Genomic DNA, 26,145 nt, shown 5'->3' on the forward strand with positions numbered 1-26,145 from the left:
CCGAATTCCAGTGAGCATACAGAGGATTGTCCCAGGAAAGGTCTTGTTGGGTAATGATCTCAGAGCTTTAGGGCTTGTGGGAGATACAGGTGAAAGACCCTGCACAAGGTCTCAAACAAGGGCAGAACTGGCCAAGACCAATGTCATGTCCCAGCCAAAGGGGAAACCCAAGGCTAAAGGAGTAAGAAAATCCAAAAGAGGGGAAAAAACATTCCCCCTAACTCACCTACCACTGAGGTGGAGGTAGTTGGTCAGTCACCAGGACCTGACGAGGAGGTGGTGATACCTGAAATAATTGACCCACATGACCATCCTGAACTAAATGACTTGTTAGTAGAAGGTGGGCCTGATAGGGAAGAATTAAGTAAGGGTCTATGCGAGAGCCGATCTCTGGAAGGCCTAAGGAGACAGGCCTGATCCTAGCTTGAGGGTGAACTTCCTGGGAAGCACAGGATTTATTGGGAAGGTGGGCTCCTGTATAGTGAGCCTACAGAGTCTACAGAAGGAGACCATAGATGGTTGGTGGTTCCCCTTGCTGTAAGACCCTTCCTCCTGCAGCTGGCACATGAAGTGCCCTTGCTGGTCACCTTGGAATCAAGAGAACAAAGCAAAGGTTATCCATGCACTTCTACTGGCCCAAGATGTGGGTGCAAGTAGAAAGTCACTGCATGAGTTGTGCCTCCTGCCAGTTATCTGGTAAGAGTGGCTCAACAATCCAAGCCCCATTGGTACCACTCCCAGTTGTGGGGTACCATTTGAGTAGGTAGGGATCGACATTGTTGGTCCCCTTGAACCCCATCCAAAGGCAACACGTTTATCCTCGTGCTGGTCGACCATGCTACCAGGTAGCCTGAGGCCATCCCATTGAAAACTGTAACTGCCAAGTCAGTTGCAAAAGCTTTGCTTGGCATATTTACTAGGGTTGGCTTCCCTAAAGAAGTTGTGTCTGACAGAGGCAGCAACTTTATATCCAAGTATATGCAGGCCATGTGGAAGGAATGTGGGGTCACCTATAGGTTTTCCTCTGCATATCACCCACAGACCAATGGCCTAGTTGAATAGTTTAACAGGACCTTGAAGAGCATGATTGGGGCTCTGGAAGAACCTCAAAGAAGAAAATGGGATCTTCTGTGTTAGGGAGAATTCTCATTTATGGCTAATTTCCCTCAACTAGTGAGTCCCTCAGCAGCTTTGCTGGATTTCAGGGGTTTATTTTTTTCCACCTGGTAAAAGTGTAAGCCTTTTTCCCACTCTTACATGTGTTTTGCCTTGTGTATATCTGCTTTCTGTGTGATCTTGGGCTCTGGAGCCACACCACTCCATGAGCCCCAGTTTTTGTGTGTGTTATACAGCACCTTCAGTGCAGTGACACAGGGTTGTCTTTGAGACTACCCACTGACTCCATTTTTCTGGGGCTGACTACTGTCCCCCAGAAACCTGTAAAGTTGCCATTAACTTTATGTAGTCACTTTAAACTACAGACCCAGTACACCCCATATTTCATGGAGTATTGGAAAGGGTTAATTCCTACCCCTTTTTGTCTGTGCCTCTCTGCGTTTTGTTTTGCTCTTTTAACATTTAGGCTTGGCTGGTGGCAGTGGTATCTACCCTAGCTTTTCTACCGCGATTATACTATATAAATGTTATACTGTTCCAGGCTATTGTATTAGCCTTGAACATAAACCCGCTTGCCCAAATACTTTTTATATCGGTTCCGGTCCGGTTTAGTCCCCATTTCTTTTTGTTGAAGTCCTTCTTGTGTTTTACTTTGCGTGGCAAACCAGGTTTGCCTTCTTTGTTCACCGTCTTTTGGTGGGCTTCTACGAAGAAGCCCTCCTTTGGCGCCTGGTTGTCTAGGTGGGCTGAATTTGAGGGAGGGGTGTAGTCACCCCCTGTAAAAGAAAGAGAATTAGTAGGCGCACTACCTAATATTTCAAATATAGAGTCAACTTTCTCAGTTATGTATGGTAATTTAGGTATTCTTTTCAGGTGCGGGGGAGGAAATGTGACCCTGGCACAGGATCACTGCAACAAATACGTAGGAAAAGAAATGAGGATCCAAAGGTAGGAGCCCTCCCGTCCCCTGCACACTATTCTAAGTCCATCAACTGATGGTTCATCAAAGTCAAGTAAGCTAGTTATTATTATTCCATAATATATAGATTATATGAATAATGAGAATGAACATTAATTTGTTTTGTAAAAAAAAATAAAGAGGTTTTAATTCCTAGTCACAATTAGTTAACCATTAAAGATTCAACTGAAAAAAACAAGTTAGCTGTCAACAAGATATAATGATAAGAAATGATAGTCCATGTGTACAGATCAATGGTGGCTGACGCGTTTCGGGATAAACATCCCTTCTTCTTGAGCGAAGTGGGTTAAACTGAAAAACATAAATACATGAAAACTGTTTCAATCCTATGAACTTCAAACCTGTGAACTTCACATAAACATAATGCCCCTACCAAGGTGCGATGACCTTCTACACAGCATCGAAAATTTAGACAAAAATGTATTAATGTATCATTCTGAGCACAATTACATAGACATTCTAACATGTTAATCAGCACTCTCTTACGTTAGGAGTCCTGTACTGTAGCCAGTGTGCACCAGTATGCTCATTACATGCCCCAAGGGCTATCAATGCCTATTCCAAAATGTTTTAGAATAATGTAGCACTCCATCGTAATATTTAGAGTCGGCTTACCTTAAATATGTAATGGGTGAAGTATATGTCTTCCCCTGAAAATGGTGGAATAGTGTGTTCCAACTCTTCATTCACCCACCGGTAAGGGAGACTGCTCCTCTCCTGAGTATGGAGCGCCTAAAGAGAAAATTGGGAAATGTAGCAGTGACCCATATGGTCTATATCTCTGAGTTGTAGTACATAATGACCAATCTCAAAGATGCGTGTTAAATATAAGCTGATTATACATTTTAACATTTTAACATCAGCTGTCACTGAATATTAGCAGATGACAAGATTGACACGGTGCAAAACAATAGTTTACTTCTAGGTGAGAGGAAATCGCCATACCAAGTCAAGTGGCTTACCTCTAAAGTTGAAAGGAATAAAAGGATTGTGACTCGTCTTGCTCGGCTGTCCTGGTGTGCCACTCAATGGTGACACAGAATAAACTGTGATATTCTGTAAAGGGAGTAAACGTGAAAGAAACCATGGGGTGAGCTATATAGCTAAAGGGACCTACTTGAACTGTGCTCGCATTAAATTGAACTGTGTTTTCCCTCGCTCCTGTTTACCTCTGCAATGTGAATTCATACATCCACGTTCGCGTGCAGAGAGAAGAAACTTCTTTGAAATGCTGCCCGAGGCCGCACGTGTTCCAAACAGAGGGATGCAGACCTTGTCTGCTCTGCGGTGGGTTTACTCGTAACCCTGGCAATGCTCACAGTTGTCGGCAGACCCTCTCTGTCTGTATGCTTGTGAAACAGCAAAGAGAGCGGACTATTGAAGAACCCTCCGTGTAAGGGGCTGACTAACTGGTGTGCATATGGGCGCCATCTTGGAAAGTCTGAAATGCTCATAAGTGAGCTTGCATCTACCATGTTAATAAGTAAGCTTACATGTACCTGCATCAAATATTTATCTAAAAATGACGTGGAGGGAATAAACAGCAATAAGAAATGTGCCCGTGTATGTTATTATGAATGGCTATGATTAGAGAAGGGGCTCAGGGAAATGGTAGATGACTACCTTGTTGAACGTATATGAGCAATGCACTAAGGCCACAGTAGAGATTTTTCTAACAAAATGACATCAGTCCTAATTACATCAGTCTTATATGTTCACAGAAGTGCGTACATTAAATCTGTAAATTGCTCATAGACACGAAATTGTGAACAGTGGGCCGGTCAACACACCCCAGACTGCTTATTACTTAACAATTGTTCCGCTGTGAAGGGCAGTATATTACTTCCATTATATTTCTTGTAGGGCATTTTACATTTCTAACAGTTTAATCTTCCCACAAAGGAGCAGAAAGTTGTGCATGGGGTATTATCATATGGGTTTACCCCCCAAAAAAATATTTTTACATGGAGGTGACACAAAAGAAAGAAATATACATGCAAATTGAAAAAAATAAGGAATACAAGTCTGTCAATTGTTAAAGGGTCAGATAAAGCACCTCAGGGATTTGATTTGGGCTACTGTATGTTGGTGTTCTGTGAAGTGTCTTGCCAGTGGGGACTTTATGTTCTTACATCTGATGTTGGATTTGTGTTCAGTTATTCTCTCTTTCACTGTTCTTGTAGTCTGACCCACATATATTTTCCCGCTTGGGCATTTGATTGCATAAATAGTCCCTGTTGACATGCAGGTGGTGTAGTCTCTTAGTTTATATTTCTTGCCAGATTGGGGATGTGTTACACTTTCACCTTTAATTACATTGTTGCAATGGCAGCATCCCAAGCATGGAAATGTGCCTTTCTTTCTTGTTTGCAAAAACATCTGTTTCTCTTTTGGAGGTTTCTCGGCTCATCATTGGAGACTGCAGAGGGCCTCCTTGGAGACCCAAGTCGCACTTTGTATTGATTGGCTGAGGTGGTTGTCCGGGCCGGACAACCCCCCTGCTGAGTGATTAACAGCCAGGCTGTGTGAATAGGGGGTTTTCGCATAAAAGGCAGGACTCTTGGGCTGGAAGTCAGAGTCGCCACTGGAACTGCAAGGAACTGAAGAGAAGTGGAGAAGAAGACGGCTGCTGCAACTCCTGAGTCCCGGTGAAGCCCTTCTGCAGTCCGGAGCTATCTACCCTTCAACGACAAGAGAAGAAATATCCCAAACATATCAGTCTTTGTCCTGCCCTGGGATTCCCTCTGCCAGAATTGCCTAGCATGTGTCTGGGGTTTCTGTTGGTACTCTTGTTCAGAGGAGAATTGCCTAGCATTTCGGTGCTGGACTGCCCCTGGGCAGGACAAAGACTGATATGTTTGGGATATTTCTTCTCTGTGAAAGATAGTGAGCTAAAGACTCTGGGTAAGTCTCTCATAACCAGGACTACTGTCTGGCAGAGGGACTCCCAGGACCCCCCTTGTTAATTAGCATATTTAAGTAACTTTGGGTCTCACCCTAAGTTACTAGGGGAATCCAGACGTGGACCCCTTACTCACTATCCTTAGAGAAGCACAGATCCACTCTACTGATGAGGTCCAACCAGACCGAAACACATGTCTGGGGTTTCTGTTGGTACTCTTGTTCAGAGAAGAATTGCCTAGCATTTCGCTGCTGGACTGCCCCTGGGCAGGACAAAGACTGATAAGTTTGGGATATTTCTTCTCTGTGAAAGATAGTGAGCTAAAGACTCTGGGTAAGTCTCTCGTAACCAGGACTATTGTCTGGCATAGGGACTCCCATGACCCCCCTTGTTATTAATTAGCTTAAGGACAGAGAGCTCAGATGGTCTACAGTAGAGAAAGAATGTTTCTCTGTTGTGTGGGCCCTAAGGAAGCTGAGGCCCTACCTCTATGGGACCCACTTCATAAACTGACCATACAGCACACTTGGGTCTACAGTAATTTCCAAAGGCCCTAGATACTCTCGCTGGACTTTTTATGAACTGTGCAGATGTGTCATGGACAGGACTGCTGGCAGCTATCATTTCGCATTATTTTTAACCCTTTCCTGCCATGTTAACCGCATTAACCACGTTTGGCACGAATAGGTGGCCTGGCTCCAAAATGGCCATGCCACGAGGTTCTTTGTCCTGTCCTTTGGCCATCTTGCCCCTTCACCTTCCCCAGGTCGAGTCGACCCGGGCCAGTCCTTATTTGGTGATGTACTTTTCGGCAAATCTCAATGCTTTTGCGGGCTTCTGCATGCCTTGTGTGTGTGCCTCCAGGATGTGGGCTTGGATGTCTGGTACCAATACACATCCCGGGTGCCAGAAAGTCTGGAGTGTCCTGAATACCTGAGACCACCGTAGTCTGTGATTGGTCCACATATGGAGTGTGTGTTTGTGAGCAGATCTCCCATTGGGTCCTCTCCATTTTGGCGTGAAGGGAACTTTGAATAAGAGGAGGCTGGAAACACCACTACCATGTCGATCGCCTGAGTTCTCACTGAACAAAGGATAGGATGAAAGTATCCTGCAACTACGAAGCCGAGTCGAGGAACCGCTGGTGGCCCGCTGGAAGGTTTGGCGTCCTGAGCCCGCTGTCGTCCCATGGGACCCCTCTGCATCTGGTCGTCCTAAAAGGTCTGCGAAGACGCTTCGACCCATTGGAATAGTGGGACCAACTATTCTTGGCACCTTCACCAAAACCTGACCAGTGGGCTGAATAGTTTACGCAGGACCTTTGCTCTGTCTCCGCCATTGTTTTGAGGAGGCCCTTGAAACTTGGTAAAATGCTAGCTGTGTGTCCACGGCACCCTCACACCGAATTTCGTACACTTGGCATTCCCAAGTCTGAAGTGAGACGAGTGTGCCCGGACCGGAGTAAACACGCTTACTGTGTTGCCCTGCTGCGGCAACATCCTTTGCAAGTCCACCGCATTTGTGACACTCTTGCCCCTGAAGCCTGCTGCAGCGAAACTGAGGCGATTCATCCACCTGGAGCTAAGAAATCACCACTGTCCCATTTGGGAATCCTCGCTGGATCTCAGGAACTAAAAGGTGCAGAGACGTCCTTTCTGCTGCATTCGAACCTGCAACCGAATTGGACTAACCTGCTGAAGTTTGGGTCTCCTTGCATCAGGGACCGGTAAGTAATCAATACCCCAACCTGTGGCCCCTAGCGCAAGAGCTTATTTCTACACACAAATGTATTGCTATTGTGAAATAGCGACTCCATCCCAAACTCTTGAACTGCCTCTGTCTTCAAGTTGAGGTCCTTCTTGAATAGTGGGAACATATTCTTCATTGCCTCATCCACCTTCCTGAGCTGCTATAGACCCCTGAAGAGACCCCGTTTTGCCCATTGGAACAACCGTGTGTGTTTGCATACATGTACTTTTGAACACAAGACTCCCCTCTTCTTAGGGCTTGGACTGCCTCTTAGTTAGGTGAATAACTGATGTTGAATTGGGCCTAAAGATTAACTGCACTGCCTGTTTCCTTCCTCTCTAGGTTGTCAACATATTTTGTGCATTCATCCCTTTAAACCCCCCTGATCTTGTATAAATATTGTATTGAGTGTGATGTATTGTTTTTCTTAGAGTTACTGTGATTCTTTGCTATGGTCTATGTTACAAAGCCTTGTAATAAATGTGTCTATATTTTTAATATAACACCTGTCTGGAGTAATTTTTAAGTGTCCTTGCTCTGTGTGCTCATTGAGGTCCTTCAGACACCCTCTGTCAGGATTGCTTGGTCAAGATTGCCCTCGTAGTGTAGAAGAAGAATTCTACCCTACAATGTAACCCTGTGTCTGGATACAAAGAAACCAGCACCAGGGGTCAATTGTTTGGAAGAATGGACCCAAACGCATGGCAGGCGACTTCCTAAACTGGAAAGGAAAAGAGTAATTAGCAATAACCCTTTTTCTTTCCTTGGCAAAATACGGAAGACAAATAAGCTTACTACCTTAATGTAGATGCTCAAAACCCCAAGGTAACAAAGCTTGAAAACCACATCACATTAATGGAAGCCCTGGGATATCTGTTTACAAATAGAAAAACAATACAAAGAATCCTTAATACTCACGAACAACCAGGTTGAAATATGGAAATCAAAGAGGAAATAGACAGACACTTCTTACCATGGGATGATCAAGTGGAAATCACAGACAGGACAAGTGCTCCAGGTAGGACTGTAAGGTACTGAGGGGTACGGGGCTATTCCCGATGGCACGCAAACGCCTAGGGGTGAGAAAGTCCAACAGAAGCACCCGACGAAACGAGGACGCTCCTCCCTTTCCCCAACAATGGTACAACGGAGGTCTCTAGTCCGTACCGGGATAAGGCGAGGAGGATGGTACCAACAGTCTACACGGGGGAGCACTTGCAGTTGAGTGGGTCCAGTGAAGATTCAGCAGTCCAATGGATTCCGGGTTGGCAACGTGCGTGGAGGAAACAGTAACTAGTTCATGAGATGAAAGCAATCCAAAATGAAGTCCGGATCGGCAACAGGTAATCAGGTGTAAATCGATATGGATAACAGAGGATCGGGATACAAGACACAGTGGAAAACAAGGTGCAGAGAGTCAGGGATGGGAAAGGGTGACACGGGGAGAATACAGAATATAATAGTCTCTCAATAATCTCTCAAAAGGTCAAGAACAGGGATACAGGCAACTTGAAAACAAGAACATAGTGCACTTTGGAAAATAATCAGAAGCAATGAGCGCAGGGCAAACAGGAGTTTATGAAGTTAAGGTCACATGACCATAACGTGCGTCTGGCATTTTATGATTCAGCGTCTCCGACCCAATTTCCATGGCAACCGCCACCGCGAAGAGAAGGAAGTATACTTTCCTATGAACCTGGTTCTGCAAGGTGTTAATACTTCCTTAGGAGGATTTCTACGAGATGGTACGTGCGATTGAATGTGTGAATCTCACACTTTAGAAAGCACATGTTGTGTTTGACAGGACGGAGATGGAGCCAACCCACCTCGATTCCTGACAGTACCCCACCTCAAAGAAAACCTCCCCCGACAGGAGGACCAAAAATCCTGCAAACAACTCAGGACGTGAATATGATCCAGAGGCTCCCAAGTCCGATCCTCAGGACCATAGCCCTTCCAATCCACCAGAAATAGATGCACCCCATGACAGACCTTGGTGTCCAGAATTTGCTGCACCTCATACTCATCCAACCCTATCACAGGCAATGGACGCTTGGGAATGATTAATCGAGAACCCCCATGGACAGGCTTCAGAAGAGAAACATGAAAAACAGAGTGAATTTTCCATGTAGCTGGAAGTTGCAAATGAACAGCACCCGGATGAATCACTTCCAAAGCAAAAAAGGACCAGAGAAACGAGGTAACAAAGAACTCCGACCAGGTAAGCGCAGATTTTTTGTGGACAACCACACCTGCATACCTTTAGAGTATGCTGGAGATTCCAAGCAGTGGGCATCAGCATGCCTCTTGGCACGATGCTGAGCCTCCAAAAGATGTTGCGAATGCAAAGCTGTAAGAGGCTGAACACAAGAATTAGCTGCCGGGTTACTAGAACCGGACAAAAGAGGCAAAGGCAGAGTGCAGGGATGGTGTCCATAGAGGGCAAAGAATGGTGTGGTACCAGTAGCCGTATGCAGGGAATTATTATAAGCAAATTCGGCCATGGCCAATAAAGACAACCAGGAACCTTGATGGTGGAGCAGGCGACAACAAAGGTATTGTTGAAGGGTAGCATTGATTCTCTCCGTTTGCCCATCAGTCTGGGGGTGATAGGTGCTGGAATACCTGCCTACAATGCCTAACAAGGTGGTAATCGCTCTCCAAAATCGAGAGGTGAACTGCGAACCCCGATCCGTAATGATGATGCTAGGGAGAACGAGTCGCCTGAACACATGGGAAACAAATAAGTCAGCCAGCATTGGAGCAGATGGTAACCCACAACAAGGAACGAACAAAGCGGATTTAGTTAAATAATCGACAATAACCCAAATGGTGTTGTAACCTGTAATCGGTGGCAAATCCACAATAAAGTCCATGGATATCATATTCCATGGTAATCTAGGAACAGGTAGTGGTTGCAAGAGCCCCATGGGTTTGGTGTGTGAAGATTTACCTTGAGCATAGACAGTACAAGTTTTGATATACTGACTAGTATCCGCCTTCATTGTTGGCCACCAACTCCATCCATTTAGCAGTTCCAAAGTCTTTCTGGTACCCGGGTGTGCAGAAAACTTGGAATCATGAGACCACTGTAATGCCAAAGAACGAGTGCATCGTTGGGAAGAAGGATTTTCTCGTGAACATAGGGTAATGAGTGCACGACCCTGATACCCTCATCTTTGATGGTCTGTGGATTTTGCTCCACCCAGGCAACCAGAAGTGATCTTAAAGAAGAGTCTACCGTACAGCCACAAACCACTTGGTGAGGAAGCAAAATAGAAGTAGGAGTAGGCTTTGACATATCATTACCAGGAATACGTGAAAGAGTGTCTGCCTTAGAATTACAGGAGCCAGGCCGATATGTGATCGTAAAGTGGAAAGCGGAAAAGAACTCATGCCAAAGAGCTAGTCTGGCTGTAGTGCATTTCACTGAATGAAGGGATACCAGATTGTGGTGATCTGTGTACAGCTAAACAGGGTTGTTTGTACCAATCAAATGGTGCCTCCAGGCCATGAATACATCTCTGACAGCTCAAATTTCCCTTTCGGTAATAGTATAATTCCGCTCAAGAATATTAAGCTTTCTGGAGTGATAAGCTAAAGGATGTAAAGCATTTGAATCACGACAAGCTTGGGATAACACAGCTCCTAATGCAGTATCTGAAGCATCTGCCTCAACCACAAAAGGTAGAATTGGGTTTGGGTGTTGAAGCACCGGGGCAGTAGTAAACGCTAACTTGAGTGATTCGAAAGCGTGGTTGGCCACTAAATCCGATACAAAAGACTTCTTACTACTGGTCAAAGCTGTCAAAGAAGCTACTATCCCAGAAAAGGAATGCACAAAACGCCTGTAGAAATTGGCGAAACCCAAGAATAGCTGTAATGATTTCAGGTCTTTTGGAGCCGGCCAGTTAAGAACCGCCCTAACCTTTGCTGAACTCATCTGTATACTCCGGTCTGTTATTTCATACCCCAGAAACTCAATGGAAGACACATGAAAAATACATTTTTCCATTTTGGCATACAACGAATGTTCCCTTGACCGTTGTAGAACTAGACGGACATGTTGTACATGATTTTCAAAGGATTCGGAGTAGATCAGAATGTCATCTAGATAAATGATGAGGAAATGATCCGTCATATCCCTAAAAATGTCATTAACAAAATGCTGGAAAGTGGCCAGAGTGTTGCACAACCCGAAGGGCATTACACAATATTCCAAAAGGCCATACTTGGTCTTAAATGCCGCTTCAGGATGGGACGAGAATTCCACTCGTCCCATCCTGAATTCTCACCAAGTTGTAAACCCCATGTAAATCCAACTTGGTAAAGATTTTGGAAGACCCAATTTGATCAAGAAGAACAGATATCAGAGGAATCGGGTATTGATTTCGGATGGTAATGGCATTTAAGGCTCGATAGTCTATACAAGGTCTTAGATCCCCTTCCTTTTTGGGTACAAAGAACATAGGAGATGCTGCCGGTGAACGCGAATGACGGATGAACCCAGACTCTAAAGATTTATCGATATATTCTTTAAGAATCATGTCCTCCTTCTGCGTAAGAGAATAGATACGACTGGCGGGTATTTTTGCCCCAGGTACCAAATCTATAGGACAATTATATGGTCTGTGAGGTGGAAGGGATTCTGCTCCTTTAGCATCAAACACATCACCAAAGGATACATATTCCTTCGGTAAGGTGTTGGTGACAATGGCTCCAATGGAAGAGGTACCATGTAACAAGGGTCGACAAGGATTACTAGGTTCTGAAGTCGAGGAGAAACATGAAGCCTCACAATGGGATGACACAAATTCCAGTTCCCCGGTATTCCAATCCACCACTGGATTATGGCGTTTTAACCAAGGCAACCCCAGGATCAAACAATATTGTGGAGCTGCTATAAGGTCAGAGCTGATGGTTTCAACATGGCCTTGATTAGTGGTTAATGATAAGTCAACTGTCTGTCCCGTGACTAGACCGGAAAGCAAGGTTGAACTATGTACAGCATTGACCAGCTCTGGTTGAGACTTCTGAACTACTGGGATGCCTAATTTCCTGGAAAAAGCATTGTCAATATAGTTTCCCGTTGCTCCTGAATCCAGTACAGCATCAATGAACCACTCATGATCTGGGGAGTAGGAACATCGTGTAGGGATGGTAAAAGTTATTGTAGTCAAGGAGTCAAGAAACGCTGAGCTCGGCAGATTGACTCCTTCTACTGCCGAGCTTTGGCATTTCCATGACACTTAGGTTTCTTAGTACAAGCCTTTAATAGATGTTCTGATGACCCACAGTAAAAACATAGATTGTTTCTTATTCGTAGTTCCCTTTCCTCGGTAGTCAATGCACCATGGACGGCACCAATTTGCATGGGTTCCGGGCCTCCAGGTGTCAGTCTAGAAAAATGGATACCTCTACTTTGTGACCGCAAACGTATTTTGGTGGCCATGGGCCAACCGTCTCATGCACGATATGACAGAATATAGGTTTTCGAGTTTGCCAATGGACGGCCATTTTGATATAACAAGAATCGCCATTTTGTTTTCTAACCATTGTTCATTGCTTTCTGTTCCTATTGCTTGGCAGTATATTTTCTGCTTACACTGCCCGACAGTAAAACATTGTTGTCAGTATGTGAAAAGGACAAGGCCGCTGGGCCGAGAGGATAACAAGAGTTCGCTGAAACACAAACGTAGGCAGCGCCAGGAAGAATGCCCGGCTCCCTCCCTATTGTAGCCTTGAAGCGGAGCTGCAGGGCATTTAATCATTTCACAGCTGCCAGCCAGTCTCGTTATATGGTATAATATGTTAGAATAATACCGCTAAAGGCTTGAATTATGCTTTTCTTATGGCCCCCCCCTTTGCTGAGCCCGCTAGAGCGTGTCGGCTCCCAGGACACGAATAGCACCTAATAGATAGCAAGGTCCGGAATGCAACTCTTCCCCTCGTATGTAGCTCGCTTCCAAGAACAGAAGCGCTGTGTTCTATTCAACAACTGAAAGATGCCTTTGCACTCACAAATTGCAAATTGTTACTAGAATAGATGTTTGAAGGTGTCATAGTAGTCGGAGATGTCCATCATCACACCAAGTTCAAAGAAAACCAATAAAGGGGGGTGTTAAACATGTCATAGCTGATTGTTTGATATGCATTTTGTATATATGTAACTGATGTACGTAATTCACTCTCTTGCGTCCCTCGAGGTCTAGAGATACACGTTGCGGGGCGTGAGACCGAGTTGGCCAACTGAGACTTTTGCTTTGCAATAAACCCTAGCTTTGGGAATACAACCTTGTGTCTGGCGTATCTATCGTGTGTGGTGACTTGCCTTGTTTCCATAGACGTCAGGGTCCCCTAGGGGCCCCTTTCAAGATGGCGCCCGAATAGGGACCCTCCCCCACTTGTTCCATCGCATAACGTTGTAATTGAGTAAGGTGGTGAACGGTGAGGACGGGGCGATCGAGCCGGGATCAAGAGGTGTTCGGGGCGCCCTGTAAAAGTGATGAGAGACTCCTTTGCAGATCTGCACACATCTGATCCCCGATCAATGTGCCTGGCTAGAGAACAAGGAGGCGAGGGTCCCGAAATGAGGCGGAAGCCAAGAAACGCAGACACGACGTCCTTTGGTGCGCCAGTATAGAGACGACTTGATTTATCAGGTGAGTCATTCCCCGATTCAAAGTAATCCTGATATTGGTTGAGAGTTGACTTTGCAAAATTAAACGCCCTAGGTAAGGTTAATTAACCAACGGGAAGGTTGAAACATGCCTGGGGTATTGTCCACCTTAGCGGGATTTTTCCGCTGTGGTAGACAATCTTTGGAAAATGGCCAAATTGTACCACCTGGGGGAACGCCGGCGTATGAGATGTATGTGAAGTATTGAGTGGGTGCGATAATATTCAAACCAGAAAGCAACAAGACCATCAGTGGCGGATTAATGGTAGTTTTGAGATAGCGAGGATAGACAACCTGGAAAGGGTGTTGATAAGAAAGAAAGCGCGTCATGCAGCATTTAAGACTATTAAAGATTGGAGAAAGGAAGCAATGCTCCGATTTAAAAGCAGAGCGAAGCATGCGCGCAGGCATAAATTGAAAGGTGAAGTAGCGGACGGGAAAAAAGAGGAGGAGTGGATTGAGAGTCTGAGAAGGGCAGGTAGGCGAGACCAGTTGAATATAGAAAAGATATATCCGCAACGGGAATTACATATAGCGGATGAATTAATAGAAAATATATTAACCCATACAAAACAAGGCCCAAGATTAGAAGTGAGGCCAGACATGTCAGTAGCTATCGCCCAAACCCCGCCCGTAGCTCAAGCTCCCCCACCGGTAGCTCAAGCCCTCCCACAGCCACAGACCGCGCACGTAACACTTCCTATTCGCCAACCAGACCCACAACAGACACTCCCTGTTCCCATTGTCCCATCCGCACCTCCCGCCTCAGACACAGTCTCGGTACCATCCGTTCCTCCAGGGGTTGAAGTTGAAACCATGGGGGCAAGAGGCGGGACTGACCAACGGGTATGCACGAGGGTAACTCGCAGCGCAATCTGCAAAGAAAGGAAGATGGAATTGCAGCAACAGGCAGAGATGTATATAGCCGGGAATGATGGGACGGCAGCAGTGGCTTCGATATATGACTTCCGTAGAAGCAACAAAAGACAGGTAGTGCTGGAATGCATGGGTGAATATTTGGTGGCAAAATGGAAACAGTTAATTGGGAAATTACCACCGCAGCGATTGTTAGATTTGAAAGCATTAGCACGCTGTAGCGAGAGGGATGAAGAAGTGAGAGAAGATGTATATAGACTTTTTGAACTTAGAGATGAATTAGATAATGATAAAGTCAAAATGTTTACTACACCTATCAAAATGTTTTCTACACCGGCGTACAGGAGTAGGGATATCGGGAGACCTGGGAAGGGGGAAAAGGGGTCGCATAATAAACGGCAGCAGTTACCATTGCCGGGGCAGAAGGAGATGGTGAACGAATTATCGTTGCTAAAACAGGTGGGGGCAGACTTGAAAGAATGTCTAATAAGAACACAGGTACTATTGCAGCAAGTAACAGGACATAATATAGGGCGAGGGAACGCACAAGGAAGGAGTAATTCGAATATGCATGGGGGAACAGTGGGACCGAATCAGTGTGCGTATTGTAAGGAGGAAGGACATTGGCGAGCGCAATGTCCGCATCTACAGAATAGAAATGGGTCTGGTCAGAGGAGACAGCATAGAGGACACCCAGGAGTGAATGGACCAAATAGGAATAGTATGCAGCAGCATCACAATAATGGAGGCAATCAAAACCAAGGCCAAAACTAAAATGCCCCAAATCAGAATCAGGGACAGCAAAATCAACAATATGGAAACCAGAGTGGGGGAAATAGAGGGAAGAGTGGGAATGTTTTTATACACAGCCAAACACGTATTACAGTAACAGCAATGATTACACATCGGACAATATGTTATTTCCCCAATAGGACAGCCCAGGACAGGGGTCGGAACCAGTGTCTATTCCCGTGAATCAGAGAGGACCCTACGTAGAAATGAGAGTCGGGAATGAGGAGCACCGCTTTCTTGTAGATACAGGAGCACAGAAGTGTTCAATAGACCATCACTTTGTTCCGGATATACCACTGTCAGGGCAAAAGAATATTTCCGTAGGGTTTGCAGGTACACCAGTCATAAACCCAGTGTCCAAACCAGTCCCAGTTACTATAGGACCATTCACTGAACACTGTCCTTTCCTTTTAACAGAAAATTGTGGGGAGAATTTGTTGGGATTAAACTTGTTGAAAAAACCAGGTTCCGTTATACATTGCACGGCAGACAGAGTGTTCCTAACGATTTGGCCACACGATGCCCCTGTGTCAGAATTCATGTCTGAAGTGTTACCAGGGGAACTAAGTAAAGTACCAACCAGTATATGGGCAATGCATGACAATGATGTAGGACGTTTAAAGATAGAGCCAGTAAAGATCATTTTGAAAGAAGGTGTTACCCTACCGCGAATAACCCAATACAAAATTTCGGCTGAAGGTGAGAAAGGATTGAAAAGTATTGTTACAGATTTGGTGAAATTAGGGGTAATCGAGGAAATTACAGGCAGTACATGCAACAGCCCGATTCTTCTGGTTTATGAAAAAAGAGGTAATGAGGTACCATACCGTTTCATAATTGATTTACGCGCATTGAATAAGGTAGTAGATCCACAATTTCCCCTAGTGCCAGACGTCACTACAATATTGACAATGATACCTGTTTCAGTAGAATATTTTAGTGTAGTAGATTTGAAACACGCATTCTTCAGTATTCCAGTGGACAAGGACAGCAGATATTTGTTTGCGTTCACATTAGGAGGACAATCATTTACATTCACGCGGATTCCGCAAGGTTACACGGAAAGCCCAAGTATTTAGAGTAGAGCATTAAAGGAGCAGCTAGACATGCTGGAATTACCCGTGGGTTGTGTACTCTTGCAATACATAGACGATCTATTGCTAGCTGCAGACACAGAGGAGATTTGTAAAGAAAGCACTGTATTACTACTGTCACACCTAGCGGCACATGGCCATAAAGCTAGTTTGAAGAAATTTCAATATAATCGAAAGGAGGTGGCCTATTTGGGCTACCTACTTTCAAAAGGAGGGAGAAGACTAATGCCAGAACGCATTGAAAGTATTTCTTGTATGCCTATTCCAAAGACACAAAAAGGAGTCAGAGCCATAATAGGCATGGCTTCATATTGCAGACAATGGATTGGTAATTTTGCGTTAATTGTGAAGCCGCTGGTGAATTTAACTAGAAAGGATGTGGTTATGCCTTTGCAGTGGGATGAGGAATGTCAGAAAGCATTTGATGGATTGAAAACTGCATTATGCACGGCTCCAGTTTTGGGTGCGCCGAATTATGAGAACATTTTTAGACTATTTGTGTGTGAAAGTGACGGATGTGCATTGGCGGTTTTGACACAGGAACAAGGTGGAAGAAATAGGCAGTGCAGCTATTTTTCTTCTGCGCTGGACCCTGTAGCGCGTGCCCTACCACGATGTCTGCAATCTGTCGCGGCGGCTGCTGCGTCAGTGAAACAAACAGAAGGGATGGTATTGGGGCACACTTTAATTTTGATGGTGCCACATGCCATAGACGTTCTATTAAATAGGACACTGACGCAACACCTCACCTCTGCTAGACTGACAAGATATGAGATTATCTTGTTCGCGCCCCATATCCAAATTATGAGGTGTAGCGCTTTGAATCCTGCGGAATTAATGCCACCAACCATAAAAGAAATTGGGAAGGATGAATCAACCCCCCAAGATTGTTTAATGGTCATTGAGGAAGAAACCAAGGAGAGAGTTGATTTAAATGATATCCCACAGAAAGAGCCAGATGGAGAGTTATTTTGTGACGGCTCATGTTTTAAACTACCAGATGGCACGACAACTGCCGCGTATGCTATCACTACCCTAGAGAGCGTTGTAGAAAGCAAAAGAATTCCCTATAATTCAGCACAAGGTGCAGAAATAATAGCATTAACCAGAGCCTGCGAGATTTCTGAAAACTTGAATGTGAATATATATACTGATAGTCAGTATGCTTTTGGAGTGGTTCATTACTTTGGTCGACTCTGGTCTGAGAGAGTGTTTTTGACATCACATGGCGCCAGAATTCAACATGGCCCTTTGATTGTACGATTGCTGTCTACACTCACGTTTCCAAAGCGCCTAGCAATAGTGAAATGCGAGGCACATAAAAAAGTAACATGCAAAGTAGGAGAGGGAAACACGTTTGCAGACAGAATTGCGAAACAAACTGCCACTGATTTGAATACCAAAATGATGACGGTTCAGACTGAGGAAATACCCTGTATGATAGAAAATGGAGTTGCCACTGTCAAAGAAATGCAGGCCGAAGCTACGGCCGATGAAATACAGGGGTGGGCAGAGGGATCTGCTGAGTTGGATCTGGAGGGTTGTTGGGTGGACAAGGGAGCGAGAAACTGTATGTTGCCAAATTCGTACGTGACTCCAATGGTCACAATGGCCCACAGCCCTACGCACATCTGTGCGAAGAAAATAATACAGCACCTTTCTACAGTTTGGCAAAATGTAAACATAAAAAAGAATGCCGAGAGGTTGGTGCAGAACTGTATCACGTGTTTGCAACACAATGTAGGGAAGGGAACAGTGACTCCAACAGGCAGTTTTGGCCCGCCCTCCATGCCATTTGAGGTGATTCATTTTGATTTCATAGAGATGGAGAGGTGCCAAAACTTAAAATACGTCTTGGTGGTGATCTGTGCATTCAGTAAGTGGGTGGAGGCATATCCCTTGAAGGACTGCACAGCAATGAGCATGGCAAAAGTAATGTTGAAGGAGTACTTTTCCAGAATTGGCTTGCCCCGTGTCCTATGGTCTGATAATGGACCACATTTTGTGGGCGCAGTGGTATTACAGATATGTGCTGGTCTTCAGATTGATAAGAGATTCCATAGTTCAAGGCATCCGAGTTCTGCTGGTCTTGTGGAGAGGCACAACGGGATTCTTAAATAAAAGATTAGCAAGATTTGTGCTGGAAGCAAGTTGAGTTGGGTGGATGCATTACCAATAGCACTATTATGTATGCGTACGTCTGTACAGGCTAAAACTGGGCTCTCCCCGTACGAAATCGTGATGGGGAGACCGGCAAATGTATGGTGCGCACCACAGCCAAAACGACTTAGCGAGATAGAACATCCTGTGCTTAGTACTTATTGTGGCCTTTTAATGCAGAAATTGCGTTTGATTCATCAGCAGGTGCAGGAGGCATTACCAGTGAGATACACCGGTCCGGGGCACGCGCTGGAGCTAGGAGACTGGGTGCTGCTAAAGAATTTTGAAAGAAAGTCATCATTAGCAGCCAGGTGGCGCGGGCCCTATCAAGTACTCTTGGCGACGCAGACGGCAATACGGGTGGATGGAAGGAAGTCGTGGATCCATGCCACCCATGCCAAGAAGATTCCAACTGCACTGAAAGACTTGCCTGACACTGATGACCGGAAAGAGACAGCGGTCCCAGAAACGAAAGAAACTGTTGCCAGTAAGCAGCCACCTAATCTGCCAAAACAAGAAGTGAAACTCGAAACAAAGCCTGAGACGATTGCCCAAGAGTGCCCAGCAGAATCGACATCACTGCTGGCCGACACGAAATCTGTCTTGCAAATACCAGCAGAAACAAATCGTGTACCCCTTTGGCGCCTGCCAGCACTTGCCAGCTCGCCAAAGAACGGATCTGCATCATTGGCACGGCGCACACCAGCACCTGCAGTAGTGCCACAGGCTGACTTTGAGCCTGAATCTGGAAGTGCACTGGCACTGTTCACGGATCATACGATACCAGGAGCAAAGCGATACAACTTGCGGCCTCGGAAGACAAAGTGATCCACAGTCTTTTTGGTGTTTATGTCAACCTCTGGTTCAGCTCATGGACGGAGAAGGAACCAGAGGTGTAGAGGAGAGAAGCGTGAGAATTGTGCAAGTCGGACAATTCAAGACTCGCGGCTCCTCGGTGCGATCATAAAAGTACATGTGTCCTGAACCAGAACGGACAAGATGGGCGCACATGGTACTATGGCAAGTGAGATAACTGATTAAAAGTACATGTGTCTTGAACCAGAGCGGACAAGCTGGGCGCACATGATACTAAGGCGATAAGATAACTGATCAAAGGTCCTCTGAGTAGTATAAGGAAGGACAAGTGATCTTGCCTAAAAACGAATAATCACATCCAGGCAAAAAAAGGACAGGCAGAACTGAATTGTGACAATTCCATTGAACTTATTAACATCAGAGCAAGCGCGACGAAGAGAGATATCCACAACGAACTGTGATAAGAAAGAAAAAGGACGACGAAAAACATGCCGGGACCGGTTCCAGCCTCCTCCTGCACCACCATCGCTGAGAATGAGTCAATTATAAAGACTGTAAACTTAAGAAAAACACATGGTAAAAAGAATTGTATGTTGGTACTGACAATAAAAATGTGCTTTATGAGCGTGGTAGCACCAATATCGACAGCCCTAATATTATGGTGGGTGGAAACCATACACCCATTAGAAATGTTTTTACCAATAATTAATATATCCACTACTGAAAGCCCGGTTCAGGTGATCACTTATATTGATGACTATTCCCCCACGATCTTTGAAGCAATAAAATAAATGCATGTCCTAAGCTCTGAACTCCCTACTGGAGAAGGGAACTGGGGAATAGGATCTTGGTTTTGGGGAATACTACGTTCTTGGGGATGGAAGTTGATCTCAATATTAGTAGTGGTGTTTGGAATATTCCTAACGTGCTGTTGTTGTATACATTGTCTACCCATAGTTTGCACTGAGGTAACTGAGGGATGTACGGAAGGATGTATGCGTATGATGACAAAGAAAAAACAACCTCATGGTCGAACTGACCCAGACCCAAATGAGATGAGAGCAGTAAAAGAGTTGATGGCAATATATATTGATGAAGACAATGATGTCTACGTTAGCATGCAAAATTCATGCATAAGTACTTCAGATTCATCATCACTAGAGGAGGTGTCAATAAATAGATGAGACGTTTGGCATACGGCCAAAGGAGGGTTTGCCAGTCTAGAAAAATGGATACCTCTACATTGTGACCGCAAACGTATTTTGGTGGCCGTGGGCCAACCGTCTCATGCACGATATGACAGAATATAGGTTTTTGAGTTTGCCAATGAACGGCCATTTTGATGTAACAACAATCGCCATTTTGTTTTCTAACCATTGCTCATTGCTTTCTGTTCCTATTGCTTCGCAGTATTCTTTCCGCTTACCTGCCCGACTGTAAAACATTGTTGTCTGTATGTGAAAAGGACAAGGCCGCTGGGCCGAGAGGATAACAAGAGTTCGCTGAAACACAAACGTAGGCAGCGCCAGGAAGAATGCCCGGCTCCCTCCCGAATGTAGCCTTGAAGCGGAGCTGCAGGGCATTTAATCATTTTGCAGCTGCCAGCCAGTCTCGTTATATGGTAGAATATGTTAGAATAATACTGCTAAAGGCTTGAATTATCCTACGGCCCCCCTTTGCTGAGCCCGCTAGAGCGTGTCAGCTCCCAGGACACGAATAGCACCTAATAGATAGCAAGGTCCGGAATGCAACTCTTCCCCCTGTATGTAGCTCGCTTCCAAGAACAGAAGCGCTGTGTTCTATTCAACAACTGAAAGATGCCTTCGCACTCACAAATTGTTACTAGAATAAATGTTTGAAGGTGTCATAGTAGTCGGAGATGTCCATCATCACACCAAGTTATAAGAAACCCAATAAAGGGGGGTGTTAAACATGTCATAGCTGATTGTTTGATATGCATTTTGTATATATGTAACTGATGTACGTAATTCACTCTCTTGCGTCCCTCGAGGTCTAGAGATACACGTCGCGGGGCATGAGACCGAGTTGGCCAACTGAGACTTTTGCTTTAAACCCTAGCTTTGGGAATACAACCTTGTGTCTGGCGTATCTATCATGTGTGGTGACTCGCCTTGTTTCCATAGACGTCAGGGTCCCCTAGGGGCCCCTTTCACAGGAATAGGAGTTGGAGGTAACAAGGCCAAAGGGGTAGAAGACCTTTTCTCTCCCTTCCTTTCTGCTCTTCGTGAGTCTATTTGGAGAACCATATCTAAAAGCTTGAGAAAGATGGTGGGTACAATAGGGGCTGTGTACAAGGTGTCTTTAAGAGAATCTGATAACCCATGATAAAACATAGAGGCCTTTTTATCTTCAGGCCAACCTGTCTCAGCCACTAGTTGATTAAACCTGGCTAAGTAGGCCAATAAAGATTATTCACCTTGATGTAAACTCAATAATTCAAGGTCCGTGGCTTGGGTTTTATAATGGGTATCAAAGACGCAAATCATTGTTGCAATCAGGTCATCACAATCAAATAACAGAGGACTACCTTGTTCAAGTAAAGGATTAGCCCATGAGGTGGCCGTACGGCCGAGATGAGACAACAGAAATGCCGCCTTTGTCTTAGAATCTGGGAACGAAGAGGGTCTGCATAAATAATGCAAGCAGCATTGGTTCAAGAAAGTACGGGAAGTACGAAGATCGCCGCAAAACCGTTCCGGTTGGGCTACAGGAAAATGAGCTGCCATGAAGACAGGTCCTGTTTCCTGCCCTGACATGGCCACCCCTGAACCTGAAGGTGCCGTTGGATTTGGTAAAGGAGCAGTAGTCGGTATCATGCCAGCTTGTATTTCATTAATACGTTGTTGAGTAGGGGTATGAGCGGCTGTCATATCCGCTCGTAACTCAGTGACCATTTGCATGATTTGGGCCAAGGCATTGTTTGGGTCCATGATAAAGCTTCTGATTTTGTCAGGATTGCTTGGTCAAGATTGCGCTCGTAGTGTGGAAGAAGAATTCTACCCTACAATGTAACCCTGTGTCTGGATACAAAGAAACCAGCACCAAGGATCAATTGTTTGGAAGAATGGACCCAAACGCGTGGCAGGTGACTTCCTAAACCGGAAAGCAAAAGAGTAATTAGCAATAACCCTTTTTCTTTCCTTGGCAAAATATGGAAGACAGATAAGCTTACTACGTTAATGTAGATGCTCAAAACCCCTAGGTAACAAAGCTTGAAAACTAATCTGTTTACAAATAGAAAAACAATACAAAGAATCCTTAATACTCACGAACAACCAGGTCAAAATATGGAAATCAAAGAGGAAATAGACTGACACTTCTTACCATGGGATGATCAAGTGGTAATCACAGACAGGACAAGTGCTCCAGGTAAAACTGTAAGGTACTGAGGGGTACGGGGCTATTCCCGACGGCACGCAAACGCCTAGGGGTGAGGAAGTCCAACAGGAGCACCCCACGAAACGAGGACGCTCCTCCCTTTCCCCAACAATGGTACAACGGCAGTCTCTAGTCCGTACCGGGATAAGGCGAGGAGGTCTATACGGGGGAGCACTGTGGTTGAGTGGGTTGAGTGGGTCCAGTGAAGATTCAGCAGTCCAATGGATTCCGGGTTGGCAACGTGCATGGAGGAAACAGTAACCAGTTCGTGAGATGAAAGCAATCCAGAATGAAGTCCGGGTCGGCAACAGGTAATCATGTGTAAAGCGAGATGGATAGCACAGGATCGGGATACAAGACACAGTGGAAAACAAGGTGCAGAGAGTCAGGGATGGGAAAGGTTGACACGGGGAGAATACAGGATATAATAGTCTCTCAAAAGGTCAAGAACAGGGATACAGGCAACTTGAAAACAAGAACGTAGTGCACTTCGGAAAATAATCAGAAGCAATGAGCGCAGGGCAAACGGGAGTTTATGAAGTTAAGGTCACATGACCATAACGTGTGTCTGACGTTGAATGATTCAGCGTCTCCGACCCAATTTCCCTGGCAACCGCCACCGCGAAGAGAAGGAAGTATACTTTCCTATGAACCTGGTTCGGCAAGGTGTTAATACTTCCTTAGGAGGATCTCTATGAGATGGTACGTGCAATTGAATGTGTGAATCTCGCACTTTAGAAAGCACATGTTGTGTTTGACAAGACGGAGATGGAGCCAACCCACCTCGATTCCTGACACCCTCACCCTTCCTGAGACTTAGTCTTGACCGCCTGCCATAGCTACCCTGATTGGTCTGGCTTGTCCGGAGGTTACCCTGTTCCAAGAAACTAGGTTGGCCTTCTGAACCTCTGCCCCTCCTGACCAGAGTTCAGAAATCCTTCTTAACAGCTACACAAAGTTAAAATCAAACGGTACAGAAAATAGTGATCAATGGTGAATGTCAAACATCAATTCTGGTATCGAGCAATCAGGAGCAGTGGAGGAGATGAGTTTTCAGAGAGACACGAAAGAAAGAGTCAACAGTAATAGACCGAAGAGAAAGGGGGAGAGTCTTCCAATGAAGAGGGGCAAGAAGCTGAAAGGATCGGAAACGGTACTAGCCACAGGGGGGACATGGAACGTTCAGCCTAGAAAAACAGGAAGAGTGGCGAGGACGAGAGGGAATGTAGAAAGACACGAGTTCAGTGAGATAGTCAGGAGAAAGCCCATGGAGAGATTTAAAGACTAAGCAAAGAAAATTAAATTTAAGTTGGGAGTGGAATGGTAGCCAGCCAAGCGAGGCAAGTGATGGTGAAATAGAGTCACAATAGGAAAGAAGACAGAGTAGATGAACGGAGGAATGATACATTGATTTTAGAGGGGAAGGCGAGAGCATGGGAGGCCAAAGAGCGTGACAGAGCAGTATAAAAGTGGAGAAAAAATGAGAAAAGAAATAAGAAGTTTAGTGGCATGAAAAGTTAGAGAGGGATGAACTTTGCGAATATTAAAGAGATGGAAGCGACAGGAGCGAGACGTGAGAGAAATGTGGTGAGCAAAAGAAAGATTGGAGTTCAAGTAAAGACCAAGATTGCGTGCAGTAGAAGAAATAGAGAGAGTAGAGGGAGGAAAGGAAATAGACAGTGGTGGGGATGTGGGAGGAGAGTGTTAGCAGTGTAAACAACCAGTGGTTACTACAACATGAACAGGGAGTAGCTCCTCTGGTTTATCCTGAACGGAAGCAGAGGATACAGGTGACCGACAAGAAACAGGGGATACAGACCAAGAGAATGAGACTAAAACAGGTATTACACCAATTACAGATATAAGGTAGGGTGCACTAGGCACCTGTTTTTTAGATATAGGAACAAGATGAAAAGGAAGAGGAGGGAGCAGAGGAAGAAATCCCAGAGGTTCATACATGAAAACGAGATTCCAACAAGGGAGAACCTAGTTATCAATATCTGTGAGAGACCTGAGAGTGTCATCGCTCCCTTCTCCCCAACCTCCCCTGCTCAGGTGGCCACGGGAAGGCCATTGATTTTGGATCCTGACGCGGGGATGGATATGCGAGGGAGCATCACCTGGGTGGAGGAAACTTGGGGACGGGAGGAGGGTGTCCTTAGGGGAGACATGCTATTCCCCATTCCCTTTTCACAATAAACCCCCCAGCCCAGAAGCCTGTGTAGAGTATTGTCAAACCACATCATTTTCCTCCCTTAGAAATGACCCTCATACATGCCATCAGTATAGAGGGACAAGCAGAAGATCAATAAGGAGGATGGACACCTCCTCAGATGAGTGGGTTAGACCCACATGCCCCTTCCCCATACCAGAATGCACCCTGCCTTCCCCTGCCTTTATAGGTTATTATCAGTTTTCCCCTCTTTCTCACACACCAATTGTCCCACATGCGTATTACCTTAAGACTGGGATGTGGAAGAAGCAATTGGGAGTAATGCACACTTGGTACTGAGATGAGGAAGAAGCAATTGGGAGTAATGCACACTTTCATTTGTGCACACCACTCTGGTACTGAGACGAGGAAGAGGACTATGAAACAACACTACCATGCTCAGGCATGTCCCACTAACAGAGGTATTTAGTTCCATCGAGAGCAAACCTGATCAGCTGGTGAGTCCCTGCTCCACGAGGCTCCTCTTTGTAATGCCATCACAGACCAGCGCCACATCGCAGCAACCAGGTAAGCCCAGAACAGGTTTTGGCAAATTTTGAAAAATAAATGAAAGTGTGTTTGTTTTTGCAGAAAAATCAACATGGCTTATTTAAACTGCCCAGTTGGACATTGATGGAAAACATATGCTTTTGGCCGTGTGCCTAGCTTTTCCAGGTGGACAAGCCACACCAACATCGCTGCATTAGCCTAGCTGGGCTTCTATTCCCTGAGGGGCCACCATCGTTAACAATGGCTGATAGCAGTTGCACTAAGGATGTAGACCAACATCCTGGCCAGCAGCTCCTCTGATTGGCCAGCCAGGACTTCTTGAGGACCAATCAGGGGAAGCTGGCAGGTGAACGCTGGTCCCCTGCCAAAGCCCACAATAAATCCCCCTGTCTGAGCCTGTATGGGGCAAGTAGGGCTCGGAGGGCCCCCAACTTTTTCACCCTCTTCAAACTATGAAGCAGCCTCCTGATATGCAGCCTGCTACCCCACGAACTTGGACCCCGGCACCTCTATGCTCGCAGCAGATCTACCAGTGAGTGATAGCTGAACTTTCCACTGCCTCCTCCACTAACCTCTTCTGAACCAAAACTGCACCAATCTCTCTTTGCCTTCCTTTCCTCAGCTAATTTATTTATTCTTTGACTGAATTTGTTGTACCTTTTTTGAAATTCCAAGTTAGTTGTGTGTTTTTTAACATCTTTGCACCTCATTTTGCATCCCTTTTTTGAAATTCGAATTCAGGTGTGTGTTTTTTAACATCTCTACACCCCATTTTGCATTGCATTTTGTGTTCTTATTTTGAAATTAGAATTTATGTGTGTGTTTTTAACATTTTTGGACCCCATTTTGCATCCCTATTTT

At 45.3% G+C, this 26,145-nt stretch overlaps 1 long non-coding RNA gene across 1 annotated transcript in view; it reads right to left on the minus strand.

Moving 5' to 3' along the window:
* Positions 1-26,145, minus strand: part of LOC138565884 (uncharacterized) — a 166,515-nt gene that overhangs the window by 91,357 nt on the left and 49,013 nt on the right. Inside the window, exon 2 of the long non-coding RNA XR_011301678.1 lies at positions 2,711-2,827. This is a non-coding gene — a long non-coding RNA (uncharacterized lncRNA). The remainder of the gene's footprint in view (positions 1-2,710; positions 2,828-26,145) is intronic.

Source organism: Ambystoma mexicanum, chromosome 2p (assembly GCF_040938575.1).
Source record: "Ambystoma mexicanum isolate Mex_15411 chromosome 2p, UKY_AmexF1_1, whole genome shotgun sequence".
Classification (NCBI taxonomy): domain Eukaryota; kingdom Metazoa; phylum Chordata; class Amphibia; order Caudata; family Ambystomatidae; genus Ambystoma; species Ambystoma mexicanum.